General features: G+C 34.1%; 1 non-coding gene across 1 annotated transcript; it reads right to left on the bottom strand.

The window, feature by feature from the left end:
• Window positions 1–22,791: 22,791 nt before the first annotated feature.
• TRNAG-GCC (transfer RNA glycine (anticodon GCC)) lies at window positions 22,792–22,862 on the bottom strand. The gene has a single exon. It is a non-coding gene; the product is annotated as a tRNA-Gly (tRNA).
• Window positions 22,863–24,631: the final 1,769 nt, after the last annotated feature.

Here is a 24,631-nt window from a genome sequence, read left to right as displayed (position 1 = left end):
AATTGTTCTCAAAACTAATTGTCAAACAAGCTCTTAAATTTTCTATCAAGTGTTTTATAATCTCTTTGCAACTAGAATATTTGGAGTTTACTTAGATTGATTTTAACAATCTTCTAGTTGCACCTTTGTTTGTTTGTGAACAATAAATTACCAGGTATGCCAGTAATGCTGAGTCTCAATTGATAATAAAAATGTCCCGAGCTCCCTTACCACAATTTACCTGAATGTAAAATATGTGTAAAATTTGATAGAACAAGTGTTATTTATTACTAAAATGCGAAAAGGTTACAAGTCTAAATTGAAGATAAAAAACTAACTGATAAATCTAAAAGCTATGGGTGCAAAAATGCGAGTCTTTGTTGAGTGTCAACTGTCCTTCTTTTAGGCATTCACATTCTATTTATAATGTTAAAGTGATGGAAGCCTCTCGCTTAAGACCTAGAACGTTCTGTCAAAGAATCAGAGATTTCCTGAAACTCATGGTATGGTCTTTACTTAGTGTCTTCCATTTTTGGCAATCACCCTGTCTCATCGAGATATTTGAGCATGATGATGCTACTCTCGTAGATTTTAAGATCACTTGGGATTGTGTTTTATGTGCCAACGGTCCAATGTTTGTAACTGGCGAGATTTTAGCATATTCATCCTGTCGTGGCTTTCTATTAAGCTTGGGGTCGGCCCCTTTGTTCAAATTGGACCTGACTCTTCAGTCACTCAACCTAAATAGCTTTATGACCTAACTATTGCTTTGGCTAGCAATGTTTTATATTTTAGCCCAAACAATGTCCCCTGCGTGCTAATGGCTAATAACGTAAGCCACATGGCACATTTGAAAAAATTGAAATGTCACTTCATCTTTGAGCGCCCTTTGTTAATATAAACTTATTCCTTTTTTGATCACTTTTCTTGCCCTTCTTGCCATTTCTTGTTGTTTAAGCAACGAGATTCCTGATGGTGACTAAGGAATCAGGCAAACTTCTAATAAAAGTGTTAGATAGAGCAGTGGTAAAGGCGATGGCAATAGTAGAGGAATCTTGTTGCTTCATTAAGAGGATTGATGATAGTATGTATCTTATTGTTTAACTCATATTTTCTCTAGATTAGGTTTTTATTCTAATATCTCTTTATTTCTATTTCAAGAGGATTCATCATTCCATGATTCTGTCGCCTTTTGGTAAGCTTCTCACTTTTTGTTTTGTTTGGTCCTTTTGTTTTATCAAGGACAAAAATATTAACTGTACATTATCTTTCCAGTACTTTTCCTTTAAGTTTTCAAATCTCTACCAAGAGTGATGTCAGATATTTGACCATTTCTCCCAACCTCTCTGAAATGACTGCTCCTCCCTAGCCAAATCCATGGCTGGTGATCTCAGTCTGCAACCTAATTCTAACCTAAATGACTTTGCCCTTTACTGAATTGTCTTGTCGAAAGCTTCAAAACTGGCCCTGGTCTCCCTGCGGTAGGACCAACTGGGTGAAATGCTTGAGGCAAACCCACGAGTAACATTAGGGAGAGATGGGTCTTTATGAGCTCATTTAGCTTTTATTGGCCGATATTGACATTCTAATCAACTTGCTGATAACCCTTCTAAGTTTTTAGGCACCAAGCTGTAATGCCTTTATTTTCAAGCTGAGTCCCATGTCGATCATGTCATGGGACGTATTCATGTATCTGGGGCTGTCGATCACTAAGGAGGAGAATTTCTACGCTATCCTCGAGAGGCACAATTCCTATATCACCATCTCTGCCAACTTGGAGAACAAGATTAGGGGTGCTGGCTCCTATGTGAAGATCATGGAACTATTCTTCGAGAAACCAGTTGATGAACCCATCACTCTTATGGAGCATCTAGTTTTTATTTGGATCCTGCTAAGCTAATGGATCCTGGCCCCAGGGGAGGAAAGCCCATACAACTCCATTTGCAGATCGCTCAGTCGCTTCTCTATGGTAACCAAATAGCCTTGAGGACCATGTTTCTATGCCATTTATATGATAGCATGAAGGAATCCTTGATAAAGAAGCCCTTTAGCAACTTCCACAGGCTCGTCTAGTTTTTGAAGTTATGGACAACAGCTTACTTCCCTCTACTCTGTTGAGAGCCTTTCCCAAAGGATTCCCATGCCAACCACCCTTTTACCTGTCGTTGGGTGCTCATCCTTTGGACAAGTCAAAGAACTTCTTTGAGTTTTTCTGCCAATAAAGCTGGTCCTTGTGAAAGATCTTAAAGCCTTTTTAATATTCTAAACTACTACCTTCCTACCTAGTACAAATACTTAGTGGATCGAAAGAATAAGCTCAGCTCGTTGCTAAGGGATGAGGTGTTACTCTCAGCCACCATTCCTAAAAAAAATGTGGCTACCATATACTAACTTTTTCTCAAAATCCTTGAAGGTCTATTTAAAGTCATATCACCCGTAACCAGTGGTGGGCCAGTTTGGGTTAAGCTAGTACATTCCCTGAGGGCTGTCCCTCATGTTAGCATAAAGCTACTGGACTGGGAGGCCATCGATCAAATAGTTATTCCACACACTACTTATAAGCAATGCAAGGTGGAATTGATAGATAGAGATGCCTGCCTCCATTTCAACAAATGAGGGCCTTAATACTTTAGGTGCATAGTAAAGAACCATACCAGTAAATGTTGTCTTGATGTTCACTCTTTTTGATTTTTAACATAATCTAATCTTTTTTACATATTTGTAGGTTGTGATTAGATGTAATTGCATGTCTTGGTCCTAAAGAAGCTTAAGAAGAGTCACCCCCAAAGTTATTCGGACAAAGAAGATAGGCCTAATAAGAGGAAGCAGGCTCTATCTCCTTCACCTGATTCCAAGAGGAGGAAAAAGACAATACCCCTTATTCCTAATCACCCTTTCTCTATACCTTCTTTGGTCGGACCTACTCCTTAGACGGAAAAACGCACACAGAAATGCTAACGTACCTTGATCTTGTTGGCTGACTCTAATGATAGCGAGATGAGTCTCCTTTGCCATGGAAGATTGGAAGCTCAAACTCCAAACCCTCAAGTGGTTACTTCCATTGCCACACTTGAGCTAATACTGGATCCTTAGGTGGTCACATCTTTTTCTATTCCTATAGCAACTTTGGATTCCTAAAGGGTTGTTTATGCTGTAATTCTTGAGGATGTCCTCAAAAACCCTATAGAGATTGCTTACGAGGTGGCTCAAAAGGTAGTAGAAGGCATAGGAAATCCTGTGGTTGTCACTGAGGTTTGGGAAGCCACGCCTACACCACCTCAGATGGTGCTGGTGACTTAGAAAGCCTCGAGGCTGCTACTGACCAAGAGGGTAATTCCATTATAGCCCCTGATGGTGACTTGGGGCTTGGGGCCAATGGGATTTAGGAGGTTGCCTCTACCAAGGCCTTAGAGGTGGTTCCCCCATTAACTCAATAGTAGGTATCGAGATTGGAGGCTTTGAAAGACATTTGGAGGAACCTCAAGTAGTAACCATTATCAATTCCATAACTATTAGCACTCCAATTTTGAAGAACATGATAGTCACTTTGGCCTCCACTTAGGGTGCCTTATTATGGGGCCAATTTAAACCTACCACTCCTTCAGGCCATGTAGAGAAGGCCTTGCAGTCAGTTGTGCAATCTGCTCACACCCTTCATTCCATAAGAAAAGACAAAGCTCTCATGAACTCAAGTCAGGTATCAATATGTTATGCTCTTTCCTTTTATCTATTTTCCTTCTTATTATTACTATTACTAACTTACTTTTTCTCTCTTTAACTTGCCTCAATAAGAGCGGTCCCTATTGACACCTTTTTAGCTCGTATCCACATTCTTGAAATGGATGTAGCATTAGATGCCTAGAAAGTCGTTCAGTTTCACTCAGTTGAGATTCACTTTTGCTCCCTAAGCAAAATTACTGGGAGATGGTTCGAGCCATAAATGCTGTGGAGAAGGCTATTTCCATGCTTGAGCTAGCATTCCTCCACAGCCAAGTCTTGGAATGCTATGGCATCATTAATCATTGTCATACAAAGCTTTCACTCCTTGTAGACTTTTTGATAAATAGCTGGTTAGTTAAGGATGAGTATCTTGATGTCAAGGCCCAAACAACTGCCAACCATTAGGTCCAAGAAATCACTCCTTGCATAGATCATCTCTATTCACTACGGGCTAAGGTGGCTGACTTGAGGCATCAACTGGTAGTTGTTGAAGAGGAGCTAGCACAGTTGAAGAGGGTAATGCAGAGTTTGAGTTGGAGGTAGCTAATAAAGAATTGGGCAATGCACAGGCCATCTTGAAAAAAAAGCTTTGTTTAATGTTAGAATTCGAGATGGCCCTTGGTTGATATCAATCCTTATTAGCTAAGCTGGACGCAGCTTTAGCTACATAGGATGTCCTTCAAGTCTATTGTAAATAATAGATACATTTTTTTATTCTTTTATTATTTTATTTGTATTATTTGCTCCTTGCATCATAATTCTTTGTGAATAAAAGGAAAACATTCTTTTTCATCTTACAATCTTTTTCATTTCATCTTGAGGCCATTCTAGGCCTTAGGTCTTTACTTCTTTGTGTTTTGAACCTTGATAGTTTGTTATTGTAACAACTAATATTTCTTTACGTATTTTCTATTTATAGCCTATCTGTGTAGAGTCCTATCAAGGCTAGATAACCAATATACGTTCTCTTTAAGTACTTTGCTAACTTTAAATGGTCCTTCCTAATTGGGTGAAAATTTAACAAGCATCCAATCCTTAGAACCAAGTGGCAACACAAGTTTCCATACGAGCTTGCTCGTTCGAAATTGTTTCTTTTTTATTATTTATTGTATATTCTCGAAACTTCTTTCTTCTGGGCGATCATATGATCTAACGCTTGTAAACATATTTCATCCAACTAAATTAACTCATTTATCACAGCTTTATTATAATCCTCGAAAGGTCTTCCTAAGCTGTTCGCAATGCATAATAAAAGGATTGCTATTTCTATACGTATTACAACCTCATGCCTATATGTTAATGCATACTGGCTCATGCCTATGGCCTCTCTCTTTGATGTCCAGTATGCCTATAGCATCCCATAAAGTCGTACATGCCACTCCCTCGGATTTTCCTCTATTATCTTTTGTAGAATTTCAAGGATTATCTTATTTGAAGCTTTAGCCTACCTATTTGCTTGAGGGTAATATGGTGAGAATGTTAATAATTTGATCCTACTTTCCTTAGTAAAGGCTTTGAAGTCGCTTCTAGTAAATATGGTCTCTTGGTCTGTTGTAATTGTTTGAGAAATCCTAAACTAAAATACAATTTACTCACGTACAAAGTTAATAATGTCATCCTATTCCACTTTCTCCATAGGGACGGTTTCTAGCTATTTTATGAAATAATCTATGGCCACTAAGATGAATGAGTAGCCTTTGGATGAGGCTGGATAAATCTTCCCTATTATGTCTATAGCCCACCCTCGAAAAGGTCATGGCTTAATGATATGATGCATGTCTAATGCTAGTATTTGTTGCACTGGCCCATGAGTTTAGCATTTCTTTCATCTTTTAGCATATTCGATGCAGTCTTTTGCCATTGATGGCCAATAGTATCTGTGCCTTCACACCAGTCATTGCATCTTTAGCCCTGACTGATAGGCCCCACACACTCTTTCAAAGACCTATCTTAAGACCTCTATGTATTTAGTGAAAGCCAAACGCTTGAGTAATAACCCATCAGGGCCTTTTCTATACAACTCATCCCCAATTAAAATAAAGTGTTAGGCACGTATCCTTGTTTTGTAAGGATATCGTTGGCTGAGATTTTGTAGATAACTTTTGAAATCATCCTGCCAATCTTGAGCTAACTATTGCCAGATCACACCATACTGTACTATCAAACCATACTGCAAGACTAAAAGATGTTCTTTTCGTTCAACCACAATTATTTTTCTGGTGAGTTTGGGTGATATCCTAAGCCTTGATACTATTTGAGCTAATTCATTGGCCTCCCAATTTTAAGCTCGAGGAACATGTTTCAACGTCACAGTGTTGAACTCTTCTAAGATCTGAGAAGCCTTGACGTAATACATCATTAGAGCTGGGCTCGTACACTTATACTCACTAGTTAGTTATTTGATGACCAACTAAGAATCCCCTTCTATGACTACATTACAGGCCTTTATTTCTTGAAGTATCTCGAGCCCTATAAGTAGTGCTTCGTACTCAGCCTAATGGTTAGTGCATTTAAAGTTTAATTATAGAGATAAGATGGTTTTTACCCCTGCAGGAGAGGTTATTACTCTTCAAGCCCCTTATGCTTGTTTGGTACTAGACCCATTGAACTTGAGCACCCAGGGCCTCGGATTTACTGAGAATACAGGTAATTCTTTTTGGTTTTCGGGGAGCCTAACTGAGGGATGATCATTCAAGAAATCTGCCAATGCTTGGCCTTTAACTAATTTTTAGGGCAAAAATATTAATAAAAATTCTACTAGGGCTAAGCTCCATTTTCTTATACAACCTGTCATAGTTGGTCGATTAAGCATAAGTTAATTAAATCAAAATGCAAAACCACATATAGAACCGCATTTATTATATAATGCCTTAATCTGGTACAAGCATAATATAATGTTAAACATACTATCTCCACAGTTGAGTATCTAGTCTCTGTGGCATTCAAACACCTACTTAAATAATAGATTGCCTATTCACATCCCCTATCAACATTTTAGGCTAACATACATCCTATGGATGTGGTAGTGGAATTTAAATACAATAAAAATAGGGTGTTCTCCCTTAGGGCTGTTAAGACCGAGGGCCTCATTAAGTGTTCTTTGATTCTGTCAAAGGACGCCTGATGGTGTTAAGTCTAGGTGAATTCCTCTACGTCTTTAAGCTTTAGGAGCTTAGAAAACTCTTTCGTCTTCCCTACTAGATTCAAAATGAAACGCCTAAGATAATTGACTTGGTCCAAAAACCTTTGAAGCTATTTCTTATTGCTTAGCACCTTTACTTCTAGAATAGCCCGTGCTTTATTCTGGTTTACTTCAATCCCCCTTTTATGGACCAAAAATCCAAGAAAATTACCTACAGTTACACTAAATGCACACTTAAGTAGATTTAATTTAAGGCCTACTTCCTATATTCGGAGGAAGCTAGTCCTCAAATGATCGATATGATCGTGTGCTTTTTGTAATTTGATCATTGTATGATCTATGTATACCTCTAAATATTTTCCTATCATATTGTGAAAGATGGCATTCATAGCCTGCTGATAAGTGGCCCTGACATTTTTTAGATTAAATAACATGACTACCCATTCGAATGTCCCAATAAGGCCCAGGCACCAAAAAGCAGTTTTATGAATATCTTTTTTCACAATAAATATCTAATTATATCCTGAGAAACAATCCATAAATGATAATAATGTATTCTCAGTCCCAGCATCTATTAGCATGTTTACAATGGGCATTGCATACACGTCTTTAGGTGTGGCCGAGTTTACATTCCAGATATCCATAAACTTGTTATTTTCCATTTTTCTTAATTATTGAGACTATATTTGAGAGCCACTGAGCATACCTGTAAGGCCATATAAATCCAACCTAATATGAGGCATTTGATCTCTTTCTTTAATCGTAGCTCCAATTCAATTGACATTCTCCTTGTAGGTTATTGATGTGGTTTGTAGTTTGGCTTTATGGGAAGCTTGTGTTCAACCAGTTGTCTCGCTAACCCTGGCATTTCATCATAGTCCCATGCGAAGTAATCCTTGAATTCTTGTAGCACTTGCTTAACAATATTCTTCTATTTTTCATCTAATAGTGAGCTAATAAAAGTGTTCCTTAGTTCCTCTTAAGACCTAAGGTTTACTTCTTCTAATAGATCCTATACCTTCGGGGCTATGTCTTTGAACATCAAAGGTATAGGGTCTAGCTCATGCAGTTACATTACTTTTTAGGTTTCATCTTCATATATGACCTTAGTCCCAAAAGTCTCAGGATGGCTGTGGCTATTATGCAATCTCTCTTGCATTTTGTGCAACTATAGTTTTTGGATGACCGTAGTTGCTATGGCCTTTCTGTGGTCTGATTCAATCATCTATCAACTTTATGATGGGTTTATGCATCTGTAAAGCTAGAGCCACGATAGCACGTGTTGTTATTTTACACCGAAGAGCTTGGTTCATATCCTCTTGTACCCTTCACAAAGTGAATAAGCCCATATCAGCATCATAATACCTTGCATCCACGAAGGCACTGATTGTCATAAAGAGCTTATCCTCAGCCCAAAGCACTTTTACCTCTTCCCCTTCCATATGAGAAGCATTTGGTGTAGCGAGGAAGGTATGCACTCGTTAGCGTAAATCCAGTCCCGTCCTAGTAGGGCCTGATACTATGTTGTTGTGCTTATCACGAAAAAGGCCATTAAAGAGAATTTGGTCTCAACATCAACCTGTAATAGCAACACATCAAGGACTTTAAAAGTAGTCTCGATGAATCCTACTACAGATACTTCTGTTGGCATTAAGTCTCATTCTTCTCACCCCATCTTGAATATCACATGGCTGGTAGTATATTCACCGCTGAGCTATCATCCACTAGTACCCTGGTCATTGGCTTCCCATTAAAGTATGCCTTAATGTACAAGGGCTTCAGGTGTTGGGTCATCTTAACACTTAGCTTCTCTAGAATAGCTCATTTGGGCTTTCCTTCTGCAGCTTGTAGAGTGACCTGACAGACGGGCTCTACTTCAACCTTCTGCTTTTGTGTCTATGTCTTCATCGATTTAGGTTCTTCATCCTCCTTAGGTTCCATCAGGTAATATTGATATGGGCCCGTATATGTTGGCCCTAAGCAGTTTTGCTCAAGTTGTTCCTGAGTCCTACTAGTGGTAGACCAGAATTAAGAAGAGAATGTTATTAAAACTCCACAGCACAGATTAAGAGGTATCTCCCTATGTGAATGGTCCTACTATACTGATTTTTGTTCTTGCTCCTCTCATCCTGATCCTCAGTGGCCTTCTTCTTAGACTTGTTAGCTTCCTGCACATCAGAACTTTCTTGTGCTTTAGTCTTCTGCTACTCAAGGTATCTCTGTCAGCCCACTTTCACTAAAGACATCATTTCTAAGTTTAGGTTAAGGCAGCTGGGAACTTTTTGTTCCCACACTCTCTACTTCAGGGGTGGCACGTTAGCAAGTGGTGTAACAAACCTGCCTAATCTCTTAGTAACCTTTAGTTTTAAAGGAATCTCTGTAGTGCTTTCTAATGGTGTTAATGATGGACCGTCGGGGCCTACATCCCAACCAGTTGGTGTCCTTGTAAAAGGTTCACTTGCTCTTAACGGTGCCAAGTACTTGATAAAGTAGTCAAATTTGCTAGATAGCTTTCCTAGATAGTCCCAAACCACTTTAGACCCATTCGGTTCTGTCATAAGCAACCCCCTGAACTAATATCCCATTTTAAAGGCCATTTGTTGTCATGCCTTATAGTCTGCTGGTTGTCAATCTCTGAGCTGCCCAAGATTTCTCCCAGGCAATCCCAAACCACCTTAGAGCTGTCTGGGCTTCTTACATTTTGCCCCTTTAAGCCAATGTCCCATCTAGAGCTGAGAATAAAGGTTGGGCCTAGAGGGCCGAATTTAAAGGCCATGTTTAAATAAGAGTTTGAGCTTTAAAAATGAATTTGTTTTAAAGTAATTGAGCTTAAGGGCTTGGCCTTCATAAGCCCTATAAAAAGGGCTCAAGTTCGAGCCCGGATGACCCTTTTAAACCCTATTATTATTATTATTATTATTATTATTTTCTTCTTTGGTGGAACACGTATTTAAAGCCAATGACCTACTCACTTGATCCTACACGCATTATATTATTATTAATTTTAATTTATTCTAAAATTAATTTAATATAATTTAATAGATATCAATGTATAGTATAAAATTTTTGATTTTTTTATTTTTTAATAATTATTATGTTTTTGTATTTATAAAAAAATGAAATGTTTTTAAACTAAGATTTAAATTTTATTACTAGACTTCTAAATGTGTGCTGTTTAATTTTTAAAAAATTATGAGGATTTTCATTTTTTTAATTTTAAAATATTTTAATTAATTTATAATGTTTAATTTTATTTTATTATTTTTTTATTTTTTTAAAAAAGGCTTGCAAGCTCGGCCCTAAGCCCTTCACATAAGGGTCGAGTTCAAGAAATAAAGCTAAAAATGAGGAACCCAACTTTAGGGCTCAGGCCCTTAAAGGCTGAACCCGCCCATATTCCCAGCTCTAATACCATCTTGAGGACCTATTTCTGCTTGACCGGCATGTAAGTTCTTCTAGGCAGTCCCGTATTGTTCTCAAGCTCTCTTGAGTTGCATCTTCCCTGGTCCAAACATTCTAGAGCCTCTCATATCTTCGCCTACTATCATTTCTCTTGATCCACCGTCTATTGGAATTTATTTCCACCATGTTTACTGTGGCAAATGGTGAAAATGGATCCTCACCCACGACCATGTATTCCACCTTTAAGAACTTGAGAACCCCTTATTGATCCGATCTTAGATGACGTTCTTAAAGCCCCAACAAGATATAGTATTGTGATGCTATGAGTGATGGTACTTGCAGTACTCCTTCCCTCTTTGCTCCTGTTTTGAAGGAATCTTGTGGTCAGCGGGCAGCTAAGATGAAGTTCTCCTTGAGTAGGAAATTGAAGATCTCCTTTGTTTTATTAATGTCAAAGATGTATTGTACTGCATTAGGCCTTTAGGGAGTCTCCTTGACCTTTCTTATCAGGGCTGAGCGCGTGTAGTTGCCTACATTTTTTAGTTCTGCCACTGCTATGTCAAGGTCACCAAAAGTATGTTCCTGCCATAGTCCATCGGCGATGATCTTCCTCTTTCAGCAATTCGTTATATCCCTATTGAGCTCATAGAAATCCCAAAATTTCATCCCCTAAAACTTCTTCCGAAGCTCTCTATCAAGGCCTACCCAAGCCAACTTGACGAATTTAGTTTCTAAAAGTGGCACATGGTACCTACTCCTTAGCTATTTGAACCTTACTAAGTATTGGTTCGCTGTCTCCTCAACCTAGAGCTGGGAATTCAGGCGGGCCGGGCTTATTCAGGCTCGGCCCGAATAGGCCCGGCCCGAATAAGCCCGAACCCGAATAAGCCCGCTTCCTCGAAAAGCCCGAATAGCCAAGCCCAGCCCGAATTCCTTCGGGCCTCGGGCAGCCCGAATACCCGGATTTAATTTTTAAAATTATTTTTAATTATTTTTTTACTTTGAAATTAATTATTTTATTTTATAAAAAATATAAAATATATTTTTTTAATATTTAAATGATGTTTAGGACTCAAATATATGGTATTTTAATATAAAATGATTTAAAACTTAAAGAATTAATTAATATTTATTATATTATATATATTTTTTAAAAATATAATTTTTTTATTCGGGTATTCGGGCCAAGCCCGAACCCGATCGGGCTTGGCCCGAACATAAAAAAATACTTTTTTTCCTAAGCCCGGCCCTAAAATTTTTCGGGCCAATTCTAGCCCGAATTACCGGCTCTACCTCAACCCATTGGGTGAGCTTGCAAAATTCTGCTATACTGACCTTTAGTTCTGTTTTATAGAATTGTACATAGAACTTCTACTCCATCTCCATCTAACTAATGATTGAATTGCGGGGTAGTGAAGTGTACCATATGAATATCGAGCCAATGAGAGTGTTTAGGAACAATCTTAGCTTTAAGTTAGCAAAGTTTTCATAGTTGGCAATTTCTCTCCACATTGGATTGTGAATCTTCCAATGTGCTCCAAGATAGATTGCATTCCGTCTTTTGAAAATAGTGTGAAGTCAAAAATCCTATAACCCTAAGGGTATGGGTTGTCTTTGTTTATGTACTCTGGATATGGCTTTGAGAAAGTAGGATGGCCAATGGCCTCAACCTCAATCCATATATATCCTAGATAGCATCCCTTAAGGCCTCCATGTTCATCAATCGATTCAAAGGCTTGTTCTGGTGCTCCAGGACTATTACCATGCCTCTCACGATGCTCATGCCAAGTTCCTGTAAATAATACGAAGGATTATTTAAAAGATTAGGGTAGTCTCTTACAACTGGGCAGCTCCTGCTCTGATGGCTAACTCCTACATTAATTCCTCCTTATTGTCCTCTATGCGATCCTAAGTTTGAGCTTATTTCTAGAGGAGTGCCTCTCAAGGATGTGGCTAAATCTTCATGCCATCATGCAAAGCCTGCATCATGATTTGTTGTCATTCTTTTTCCCTACGTTCTAACATTTCCAAGGATAGAGCAAAAAAATTTTGGTTTTCTTTCAGCTGTTTATCCATTCAGTCTTGAATTCCCCGTAGCACTTTTGCTACAAGACTGTTAGATATGATTAGTAGATTTGCCTGTCCACTTCCTGACTTTGAGCCAAGGCTTGTGTTGCTACTACCTGTCAACATCGGCACTATGTGCTCACGATGTTTAGCCACCTCAACTTCAAGCATCAATTGTTTTGACCTTACGAGCGTAGAGGTCTCTTTTGGTTTGTGAGAACCAGCACGTATTTTATTAGCCCTTTTGTCCTTTCTCATCCTTGCCATCTTTGTTACACAAGATCCACTGGGCGTGCCAAAAATTGTTTGTCCGTGAACAACAAATTACCGAGCGTGTCAAAAATGCTGAGTCTCATTTGATAACAAAAGGGTCCCGAGCTCCTTTACCATAGTTCACCTAGATGTAAAAGATATGCAAAACTTGATAGAACAAGTATTTTTTATTATTACTGAAATGTAAAAAGGTTACAAGTCTAAATTAAAGATAAAAAACTAGCTGTATGTTCATATTCTATTTATAGTGTTAGCGTAGGGATAAACCTAAAAGCTATAGGTACAAAATGTGAGTCTTTATTAAGTGTTGACTATCCTTTTTCTGTATGTTCATATTCTATTTATAGTGTTAGAGTGATGATGGCCTCTCCCTTAAGACCTAAAACACTTTGCCAAAGAATCAAGAATCCTGCAAAACTCATGGCACGATCTTTACTCAGTGTCTTCTATTTTTGGCAACTAACCCATCTCACCAAGATATTTGAGCATAATGATGCTGCTCCTGTGGATTCCGAGATCACTCGGAATCATGTCTTTATGTGCTAGTGGTCTAATGCTTGCAATTGACAAGATTTCAACATGTCCATCCTGTCGTGGCTTTCTATTAAGCTCAGGGCCAGCTCTTTTGTTCAGATTGATCCTGACTCTTCAATCACTCAACCAAAATAGCTTTATAACCTACCAAATGTTTTGGCTAGTGACGTTTCATATTTTAGCCTAAACAACATTTAATGAAGCATAATCTTGTAAAAGATTTGTGTTTACTCGAAAAATTGTTAAACACCCAATTTACCCCATTTTTGGGTGTTGTTACTTGATCTTACATTAGGTATCAGAGTAGGCCACTTGTTGAAAGGATTTTATAGTATCAAATGAACATGGCAACATTGTGTTATGTTCATCTCCTACAAGGTTTTGATGTTCTCTCCCTACCTCTTGGAAAATACCTGTTTTAACTTTTGAAAATTCAAAATGAGACTTTTTGTAGAATCTATAGATTTGGATTTATGGGATGTTTTTTAAAATTCTCTTCAAATTAATCCAAAAACAGATTTGATTGAAAAAGAAATGAAATATTATACTTTAAATATCAAGACCATCAAGATTCCATACAAAGCATCGACTAAAGATGATTTTGCAACAGTCAAGAATTTCACTATTGATACAAAGAGCATTAAAAGTATTCCTGTTATTGAGCAAGATCAAGAGGTTGAATCCATCTCCATATCAATGAATCAAGGGGAGGGGAGGTTGAAGTGAGTAGAAATCTTGACTGTGGGCAAATGAGTCTCAATGAAGTTGATAAAGAGATTTCTGATGCAAAATAAATCTTGAATGAGCTAGAAAATTTCTGTAATAATCCAAAAATTTTAGGTGAATAAAAATATATGGCAAGATATTTTAAGTGTATTTTTATTTGTCTTCGAACTCACAAGTGGCGGGGTGATGGCTAAGTGTGATTATTGTGATATTAATCACAAGTTCTGGGCTCGAATCCACTGAGTGCCAAGAATGGGACCGACCTCCTTTGTTTTGTTCTGCTCCTCTAAAATTACTATTATACCCTTGACAACACGCAGATATATATATATATATATATATTTTATCCTTTCTTTCTTTCTTTCTCTCTCTTCTTCGATTCATTTTTTCCCCGTCAGAGTCGGTGGGGAAAGCAAGAGAGATCCTAGGTCCAGAAATTTTGCCCTCTCCATCTTCTCCGTCTTCAGCAGTCACCGGTGTTGTTCGTCCGCCGCCGCCAAGAGGTTGAGTCGTGAGTTCGTGCGCCGTTAATCGCTTCCTTCTACCCTGCTGCGACGTCGTCTGGTGGGCGTGTGGGCTTTGAATTCCAGTTTGCTCCCTCCTTTGTTGTTGGTGCTATGAAGGGGTGCATCGAACCTTCTCGTTCTTCCTCCTCCTTGTTCGGTGTTGTTGGCTTCTTTTCTGCTCCTCCTCTACTCATGTCGTCGTTGGTGCGTCTTGGCCGAAGTCCGTCGTTGTTGCGGCATTTATGACAGTGAACGCAGCTCTTTTATTCTTACTGTCTTCTGTCAAGTTCTCCTTCATTCCTTGTACATGTTGTCGGTGGGAATGTAGGAGCTGTTTCCATCGCCGTAGGTGATTCAATTTGCTGGGTCTTCCTCCTTCCCCTGCTCTACCAACGGTCTGCTCTGCTTTTCTATGTCTCTCGTCTTTCCTGTTCAGGAGTGAGTGTAAAGATTTCAGCTCCTTTCCTTCGTTTCTGCATCTGATTTCTTTGGTGAGTTGAACCCCATCTTCTTCTCTCCTTGTACCAGATTTGTGCGTGTGTGTTGTTGATTGGGTTGCTGCAAATTGTTATTTTTTTTCTTTTCTTCGTTCCAATTGTTGTGTGATTGGGAGTACATATGGGGTCCGATCAAGTTTCAAATTTGGGTTTAAGAGCATTTGTTTTATATAGGAAATTTCAGTATAATTGTGTGGATTACTATTAATGAAGATGAATGTCGATTTGTTTTCCCCCCCCCCCCCCCTTTCTTTGAGTTCAAAACTGATTTTTGCTGAAGGAATGATATTTGGAGTTTCTTGATTGTGTAAATAATATGTGAGGATTTTCTGCAAAAACTTGCATTTCATCTGTCTTCCATGGATTTAACTTTAAGTTTTGTATAATAAAACTGTAAAACTTTAGCCAAACAAACTCTATTCAGTGATGATTTTGTTTTCTAGTTATCGTTACTTCGAATATTGCTTTTATAAGGGTTCCTTAATCTTTAGTGCTGCTTGAGTACATGGAATTTGTGTGAAGTGTGGCTTTTGTCCATGGTCACAAGAATTAAGACATACCAGGAAAATCTTATGGTTTTATAGATTTTGTAATTAACTAATTATTAAAAATAAAAAATAAAAATAAAAAAAATGGAACCTAATTTGTCAAACACATTAAATACCTGTGATCAAGGGCCTTTTTGATTCATGATTATATATTATGACAGTAAAGTATTATAGATTATGCTATATGATCCGTGTCCATTGGCTTGAAAATAATTTTGAAATTGTATCTATGAACACTATTTTACTGTTCATTTACCTCCTGTGTGAAGATCATCTCTAGAAAATTTAGATTTAGTATTGATGTGACATTTTATGCTAGTTAAGGATAGAGTTATGAATACTTGGAATTGCACATTTCATTTTATGCGTTTTTGTAGCTATTTGGTTACCATCATAATTTATAATGGTAATGGTTGTTGGATGAAAGGTTTGAGAAATGAAGCTAATGAAATGGGATGAAGATGATAAATAATGTTCAGTGAGTTATGGTAAAACTTGTTTTATTTTTTTAAGACTTGAAAACTTTAAATATTGTTATATGTGTGTGTGTAAGTTGTGAATTTATTTTTTAAACTTCACATGTAATTTTACTATGAATGGTTAAAGTTAGAGATTTTCTTTCTATCCCTCTAAATCATCGTGGATTGAAGATTCTGATATTCATAAAAATGAATAAAAGAAATAATAATTAGGGAATTAAAAAGCAAACAACATTACCCAAGTAACTGATTAAGAGTATGTTATGAAATTGAAAGTATCTCAGGCAAGTGAATAGCATCCTAATAACTCAGTAGTCAATTTACTTTTTTTGAAATTTTGATTAAACATATTCATATATAATATATATTTGATGTTATGATCTAATCTTATTATTAACTATATTTGAAAATTCTTGCACTCCTTTAAATTTTATGAAAGAAATTAGAATTAGTTTTTTGAATAAATGTCCACAATTATTTATTATGTTAATATTGATTGATATTGCATTCAGAGAACAAATTATTTGTTATGATTCATGCATGGTAAAGCATTGAAGATACTATTTTTTATAATTATATTAAAAAAAATTTATAACCCATGCATGCTTGATTTAAATTAGAGGACTGATTTCTGAACGTTGGTTGCTAATGGTAGCTTCATTAGCCCTTGATGTATCATGGTACACCTAACTAGCAAGATGCTTATGGGAGGTGTTAGTCTCCTGCATAGGCCAACATACGTGAAATGGAGGGATAGATATTCATGAGTATTATACTGACACTTGTTATGTGAACTTCATGTCTACGCTTGTTTCGTGGCCTGTGCCATGCTTGTTTTGTAGCTTTTAGCTATGCTTAACTAGTTATTTGCCTTCGTGGATTGTGTGTTCACACTTATTTGTTATTTACCTTCGTGAACTATGTGTCAATGCTTGTTAATTATTCTGATGAAATCCTACTAAAGAAAAGTTTTGAAATGTTTGTTTTTAAACTAATACCATTAAACAAGCTAGTTTTTATGAAGAGATTTCTTTATAATGAACAATGCATCTCCTAATTGTTTGATACAAACTTGGTAGTGAGAATTTGGATTTTGATTATTGTCTTAACATAATGAGAATTTTTTTTTCAATTGTTTAAATGAAATTATTTTTATTTGATATATGCACTCCTGCTATTGTAAATGATTATTTTCATTAAATTCATAATTATTCCATTTATATTTCTTTCTTTGTTTGCCTTAATTTTAAATTTGGGACATTATTCACTAGAAAATATATTTGGTTTTAGATAGAGTAATCGACCTTATACCTTTGACAAATTTTTGACGGGGCTTTTCTACTGAATTGAAGTTAGGACATCATTTTGGTTAATTTCTATATTGATGTAAAACTTTACTATTATTATTATTATTATTATTATTATTATTATTATTATTATATTATTATTATTATTATTATTTATTATTATTATATTGTATTTCATAAATTATGTTCTAGGTGTTCCACATATACTATAATTAAGATTCTTTTATTAGTCAACTGCAATGGGCCTAGCTGTTGATATGAGTAGAATTCCTTGTTGTTATTGTATTGGAATTATTGTTCTAGAATTTTAGGGGTAATCCTATTTTCAAGGGAGATTCTATCAGAATTTTTGCCAAACTATTCATGCTTTATTTAAATGACAAGTAATTTTTAAAATGAAATATTTATTGAATGAGGCTTAAGGGATATGTGAATGGATTCATATCCCGTGTCGGTCACTCCCATATTTTTGGGCATAACAATTTCTAAGCAAACAAACATGATTTTGAGATGCATAAGTTTATCAACTCTTGCACTCATAAGCATGATTGTGAAAACTTGCATAAAATTGTTTTTCGACCTATAATTGAATATATTGCTAAAAGCAAAAAAAAAAAAACTTAAAAACAAGCAGTTATTATAGTAACACATAGAGGTTTGAAAAAAAGGATTTTAGAAAAAGAAATTTTTCAAAAAGAAATTCTTACAACAGTAAATTTAAGCATAATGCATATCATTCTATGATTTGCTATTATTATGGTAGAAGTTGTTATATTTCTCATGATTGTTGTTATAAAAAATATTCCTATATGAGAATTCCACTAAGTGGATTCCTAAAGGGTAAGGAAAGTCTATTGCTAATTATCTAGGACCCAAGATGAAATGGATACCAAAGAAAACCTCTAGAGCTTCAAATGTGCAGACAAAGTCCTAAAGAAATGAAAATGTTGAACTAAGGAATAAACACTTCTCATGGAGAAGAGCAAACAACCATTTCATACAGGGAAGTCCATAAGCTGAAGTTCCTCAACTCCAGCAATACACAAGGCATGCATTATCAACAAGGAGTCACAAAGCTCATAGAACAGGAATTGCAAGGCCTAATCATAAGAAGAAGTAAGGGGTGCATAGAAGAGAAGCATCCCACTCTACAAGAATGAACCTTCATAGAATACCATTCAGTTATCATAAGAAGAATGAGAAAAACATGAGAACCCTCAAACAGAGGACATCATAAATCTATACTTTGAGAAACTTCCAACATCCACCAAGAGCAAGAATTCAAAATCAACATTGGGTGAGAAAAAGAAAATTCACCAAATACATCAGATAAGGTAAACATGAGGTAAAAAATCTTCTATCAAAGTCAAATTTTGCAATATATATTCCTTGCATTAGGAATAAATATTATCCTTTTTCAAAAGGATTTTGTACTTCAATTAACTCATCATAGGCTATTCCAATTGGGGCAATGACATTAACCTTCTAAAACTATTGATAGCATTTTAAAACTGCCAGTTTAAAAAACTATGCTCATCTTTGGTATTCTCAATATAAAAAAATGAGTGTTGAAATATATTAAACATGAATACTAAAAAGAAATCAAATCTTTTTTTTGTTTACCACAAAAAATAAAATCAAAGTTGAATACTTAAAATATTAAGGTAGAATGATAAATAAATTTCATCGAAATAAACAAATAACAAAACATACTATAAAATAAGATAATTATTTTGAAGTCTTTAGTAAGGGGCAATCCTATTTATAGTTGAGGGTGAGCAATTGCCTCCGTCAATTTTGTGATACACCATGTAAATATGGATTGGATTTTAATTTTCTCCCACTGATATGTAAGTTTTGAATCCATAGATAGAAAGATAGTCATGGGGAGAGAAAGAACTAGGGCGAGACATTAGCCGCCACCTAGGTTTTGGTTAGGGTTGGAGTGCAAAGTTTGTCATAAAAGAGAAGATATAGTTAGATAATATATCGAATTATTTTAGGTTTAATGTATTAGGAGAAGTAAAGTTGACTATGGGATTATTAAATTAAAATTTAGGACAATGGTTAGTGAAAGAGGATTGGAATTTTAGAATAATTTAAGTATTATGAGTGATTTTTTGTTGTTGAGACTTTTATTTCAAGCTATTTAATTCTTATGTTTTTAGTAGAATCATTTATTTTTATTTTTTTAATTTTTTTTAGATTTTACTAAAATTTCGTACATAATTGTAAATAATTTTGACCTTTATAATTTTTTAACAAATAAAGTTAGTATGCATGGTAGAGTTCTCATTATTATTTAAACAAGTGGTTAGAAATTGAATATCAATTCTTGCACATGTAAAAAAAACCTAGTTCATATGGTTCTATCCACGTATTGTATACGTGGGGCAAATTAAAATTTGTTATCAATGAAGTATGTATCACTTGTGTCTCATTAAAAAAATTCTACCCCTACTGCTCTTGGATCCTAGATCCGCATGGTCTACAGGGACTAATCTGACACAAGTTTTTTCGGGAAATTACATTTATGATTCTCAACAAAATAATAGAAAGCATAGTATATAATTATTTTCATCAACAAATTAAAACAGAATTTATTACAAATTTTAAACAAAGATACTAATTACAATTCAATCTCATTTTTCTGGAAAATATGTGTAATTTGCTAAGTTATCATAAGACACCGATTCAATGCTGGCTGATCCTAAGGCCTTGGCAATCTGCATTTTGTGCTCATGATATTGATAACACTTCCATTTAAAATGAGCGATGAATTAATTAATAAGTAAACAAAATTTTCAGTAAATTTTACATCTGAGCTTAGAATTGCAGGAGAAGTCAAGGAAATTAGTTGATAGAAGTTAATTAGTTAAATATTGAATAAATATTAATTTTATAATTTTATGCAAAAATAATAGTAGCTAGATCATAACATATGAATTGATACTTTTTGTGATAACTTTACAAAAAATAGGAGCGTCTAGAAGATGAAATAAAACTGCAAAAGTCTTACAAATAACTAACTATAACTATAATAATAATAATAATAATAATAATAAATAACTATACTCCATTTTTATTCCTTGTAGAATGTTGGAGATGCTTTTGGTAACTAGAGGATAAAAATAAATAACACATATAAAAATATGCAAAACAATATTGCATTTTAAAATTTGTTATCCCATTGTTCAAAATATAAGATAACAATCAAATAGGAGGTGTTTAGGTTAAAATATAAATTTTGACCCAAATTTAATTATTTAGGCTAAAATTGAATTTTGATCCAAGCCTCACTCTAAAATTTTGGAAAAGAGGTGGTTGATGGGGAGACTTTGGTCATCCCATATTGGAAAAGTCGGGGTAAAGAAAGTTTGAGAGAAAATTGTAGCGAATGATCTTAAAAGGAGGTGGGGTTAAGAGAAAGCTATCATTTTGGCCTTATAAAAGCAAGAAGCCGCTTCACATTTGAATTTCTCCAATTCTAATTAACTAAATAACACGTCAATCAATTCAATACTTGATCCAATCATACCAAACATTTCCTCCTTAAACAAATTAGATGTAATTTCGTTAGAGTAATATGCATTCACAATGAGTTTTTCAACAGTGCACAACTTCTAATAGAATAGTAGCATCATCACTCTAGTCTTCTCTTTTAATTTTTTCACTTATATTTTCCATACTCTCTTTTATATCATATCAATATCATGTTTGCTTTTACTAGGGGTAGTCAACATTTTACCTGTCCCAATTGACCTAGTTCTATCCTAGTCAAATTAGGGCGTGTCTTTCTCAGACCAAAAAAGCAAGACAAAACTTTGCAAGACCGGACGAAAAAGGATTCAGGAAGGGACAAGACAAGGGATTGCCCTTGAAAGATCCTGTCTTATCCTAAATATCATATATATATATATATATATATTCTTTTAAAATAGGCATTAAATATATTAATTATATTCATATATTAATTAATTAATATGAGAATAAATTATATGACTTATAATTTTAATATTTGTAATCCCTAGTCCAAGTTAAAAGTTCTTAATACTAATAATTTTAATGATATAAAGCAAACAGTATAAGGTATTATCTTTTTTTTACAATATATTAATTATTTTAATACTCCCTCTATCCTAAATTATAAGATACTTTTAGATAAAATATCACATACCAACAAAATTTATTAAATATACTTTACAACCTTACTTTTTCAAGACAAAAATATAAACTTTCAAAAATGCCCTTCATTTAATACTCTATTGATAAAAGAATATTAAAGAGAGAGAATATATGAGAAGGATAATATTGAAAAAATATCATTAATGAAACCTTATTTTTATTAAAGTGTCTTATATTTTGGAACGCTAAAATCTTCTCTAAAAGTGTCTTATAATTTGAGACGGAGGAGTACAATTTATTTTTATATTTATCTATTTATTAATTTTTATATTATATTTCTTGTTTTATTTTTGAAAAAGTCAATAGTTTCAAACATCTTAACTAAAAAATAAGAGAAATGACTTAATGTTGTGCTTGGCTTATCAATTGTTGTTGCTCTTATAGTTTGAAAGTAACTTGTAATTGCTATCATAATATACTATGCTTATCTATACTTGATTTTAAGTTGTAGAATTGTAATTGCAATTGATGTAGCTTAATAATTGACTTTAAGTCATTGTGATGTATGTATTTGTGTTATTTTTGTTTTAAACTTAATAAGATATGTGATTTTATATTTTAGTAAATGTTATTATCCAAAACCTCTCTCATGTTGTCTGCTTTATCGAGATGTTTAGTTCTATCTCAATTACTAACTGGAGGGATGATTTTTAAGATGGTACAAGATACAAGACAAAAATTCAGTCCTGATCATTTATTAAGATGAGACACAAGACACGAGTGTCTCGATCCCATTTTGTTTCATGAACACCCCTAACTCTCACCATACAATGCTTCCATTTTTCTCAATTTTTGTTTCTTGTTCTCTTTACTTTTAAGCATTTACATTTGGAGAAATTGCAGTAAATGATCAAGGAAACTCATTGTTTGATTTAAAAGTCAAGTATTTTGTATTGTTTGAGGACATGTTCTTAATTTTGGCACACCCTCACACCATCAACAGAAGAATTGTCCACATTTAGTACCCAACTGTACCTTAAATAAAATGTCTCAAAGAAAATAATACTAAGGTGAACAAATAATAATTTATTTTAATCTACAAATTATCATACAAATACAAATTAAAATTTTAAAATATATTTTTTGTTTTAAAATTTGTCTCTTCTATATTTATCTTTTTTGATTATAGGTCTCACATTCATTATCCAACTTTTCACCGTGAACCTTACACCATATATATATATATATATATATATATTTAACTATGGTTCCGCATTCTCCCTCCTGCATAAAATTTACACAAAAGATGGAAAAGACTCGATTAATATTATGTTTTTCAGTATCTAATGACAATATATATATATATATATATATAATAGATTTTATATATTTTTGTCATCATAGCTAAAAAAAATGTCAGTGTTACGAACAATTGTACGACTCGCGTAATTACAGAAAAAGCCAAATTTCAAAAAGACAAATCAATTGCACCAGCCGGGAATCGAACCCGGGTCTGTACCGTGGCAGGGTACTATTCTACCACTAGACCACTGGTGCTGATAGTGGTGGGTGTTCAGTTATTATATAGAAGTAAATATTATCAAAAGAACTTCTTTGTGGCTAGGTACATTTACCTTTAAAAAAGTTATAATGATCTTTATTTGACAAAAACAATCTTATTTCGAAAGAGCATAATTATATTAACCAAATTAATATTTTTCTCACAGTTTTTCTTGTAGTGCATAGTTCCAAGTCAAATTGATTTTCTCTTATTATAATTGGTTTAAGTTCACCTCGTAACTACATTGTTATTTGCCAACCACTTCAATTTCTCTGTCTTTTTGGTTACCAAATTGTACTTATTTTTTAGCACAAGACACCTCAAAATAATTTCTGGCACATACAATTTTTTTCAATTGCTCTTCCATTTGTAGGCACAAATTAATTATTTAAACAATGTTTATCATATAGATCTGAAATCTGATCAAGTAGTAAAATTGGATCCAAATTGTTAAAATTAACATGTACGTTGAAATGATTCAGCAATGCTAGGGAAGAAAGGGGAAGAGACAGACATGTGAAGTCAAGAAAATTCACATGGTGGATACTGTACAAATAAGATATGCCTCGTTTACATTTAAAAAAAAATACATTCTTTTGAACAACATCAATATAATTAGTTCATCGATCAATTTGTAACTAATCATTTTTCTTGTTAACCTTCTTAGCCATCATAACAATTTTAATTTAAAAAATTAATCATTTAACCTTTTTATTTATGACTTGGTCATAACTGAATTCTTAAATTTTAACTTAGCGTAACTTAATTCTTATAATTTTATTTCATACAATTCAATTCCTAAATTTTAATTGATACAACTCAGTCTTTATAGTTTTAAATATTTAAAATATTGATACCTATATTTCAAAAATAAAATTATAAGGACTAAAGTTATTTCTTGAAGTTTATGAACTAAGATTTTAAATTATTAAAACTATAAGGACTAAGTAATTATAAGTTAAAGTATAGGGACTAATATTCAATTGAGTCAAAATTATAGAGATTGAATTATATCCAATTAAAATTTAGGAATAGAGTAGCAACCAAATCAAAATTATAGAAATTAAATAATTAAGGGTTAGTTTGATTCTATTTTACGTTCTTAGAATAATTATGTAGAGTACTTTTTTATAACAAGTTTTGGAAACAAAAATTGAAAAAAAAGATATGTTTGAGAAAAGTATATTTGAAATAAATAATGAAATAATATTATATATTTTAATATAATTTTCACTAATGAAAATATGATTTTTTTTCCTAGTTTTGTAGAAAAAATTAACAAAATATAAAAAAATCTATTTTTATATTTTTCAGAATCTTTTTAAATTTTTTTGCTTGGAGCGACACTAATAGAATGTGGATGAAGCTTTATTCTCTTTTTGATTTATTACAGTAGATAAAGTTATTGGTATTATTAAATTTGTAAAATGCACGGAGCAATCATTCGAAGCAATAATTGTATAATAATATTAGAATAAAAGTGGGAGAAAAGATTAGAGGTAATCATCGTTCTTGTATTCAATTCACATCTTTTGGATTTCTTATTCTCTTTGCATATTATTATTATCAGTCACTTGACGAGTGCGTTGCCACTCCCAAAAGCTGCATTATGAAATTAGTATTCATTCTTCAAAGCCTTTCAACGTTTGGTCCTCCTTGTTTCGAGGGTTGAAGAAGTAGAAATGGATTTTTTTCCTTTTTATGGAAAAAAAAGACTTTTTAATTCTTTCCTTAAGATCAATAATTTTTTTCTTTTTAATTTTTT

The sequence above is a fragment of the Prosopis cineraria genome, unplaced genomic scaffold (genome assembly GCF_029017545.1).
Source record: "Prosopis cineraria cultivar Desert tree isolate PC_DT_omini unplaced genomic scaffold, ASM2901754v1 PC10, whole genome shotgun sequence".
Lineage (NCBI taxonomy): Eukaryota > Viridiplantae > Streptophyta > Magnoliopsida > Fabales > Fabaceae > Prosopis > Prosopis cineraria.
This window is presented reverse-complemented; position numbering and strand designations above follow the sequence as displayed.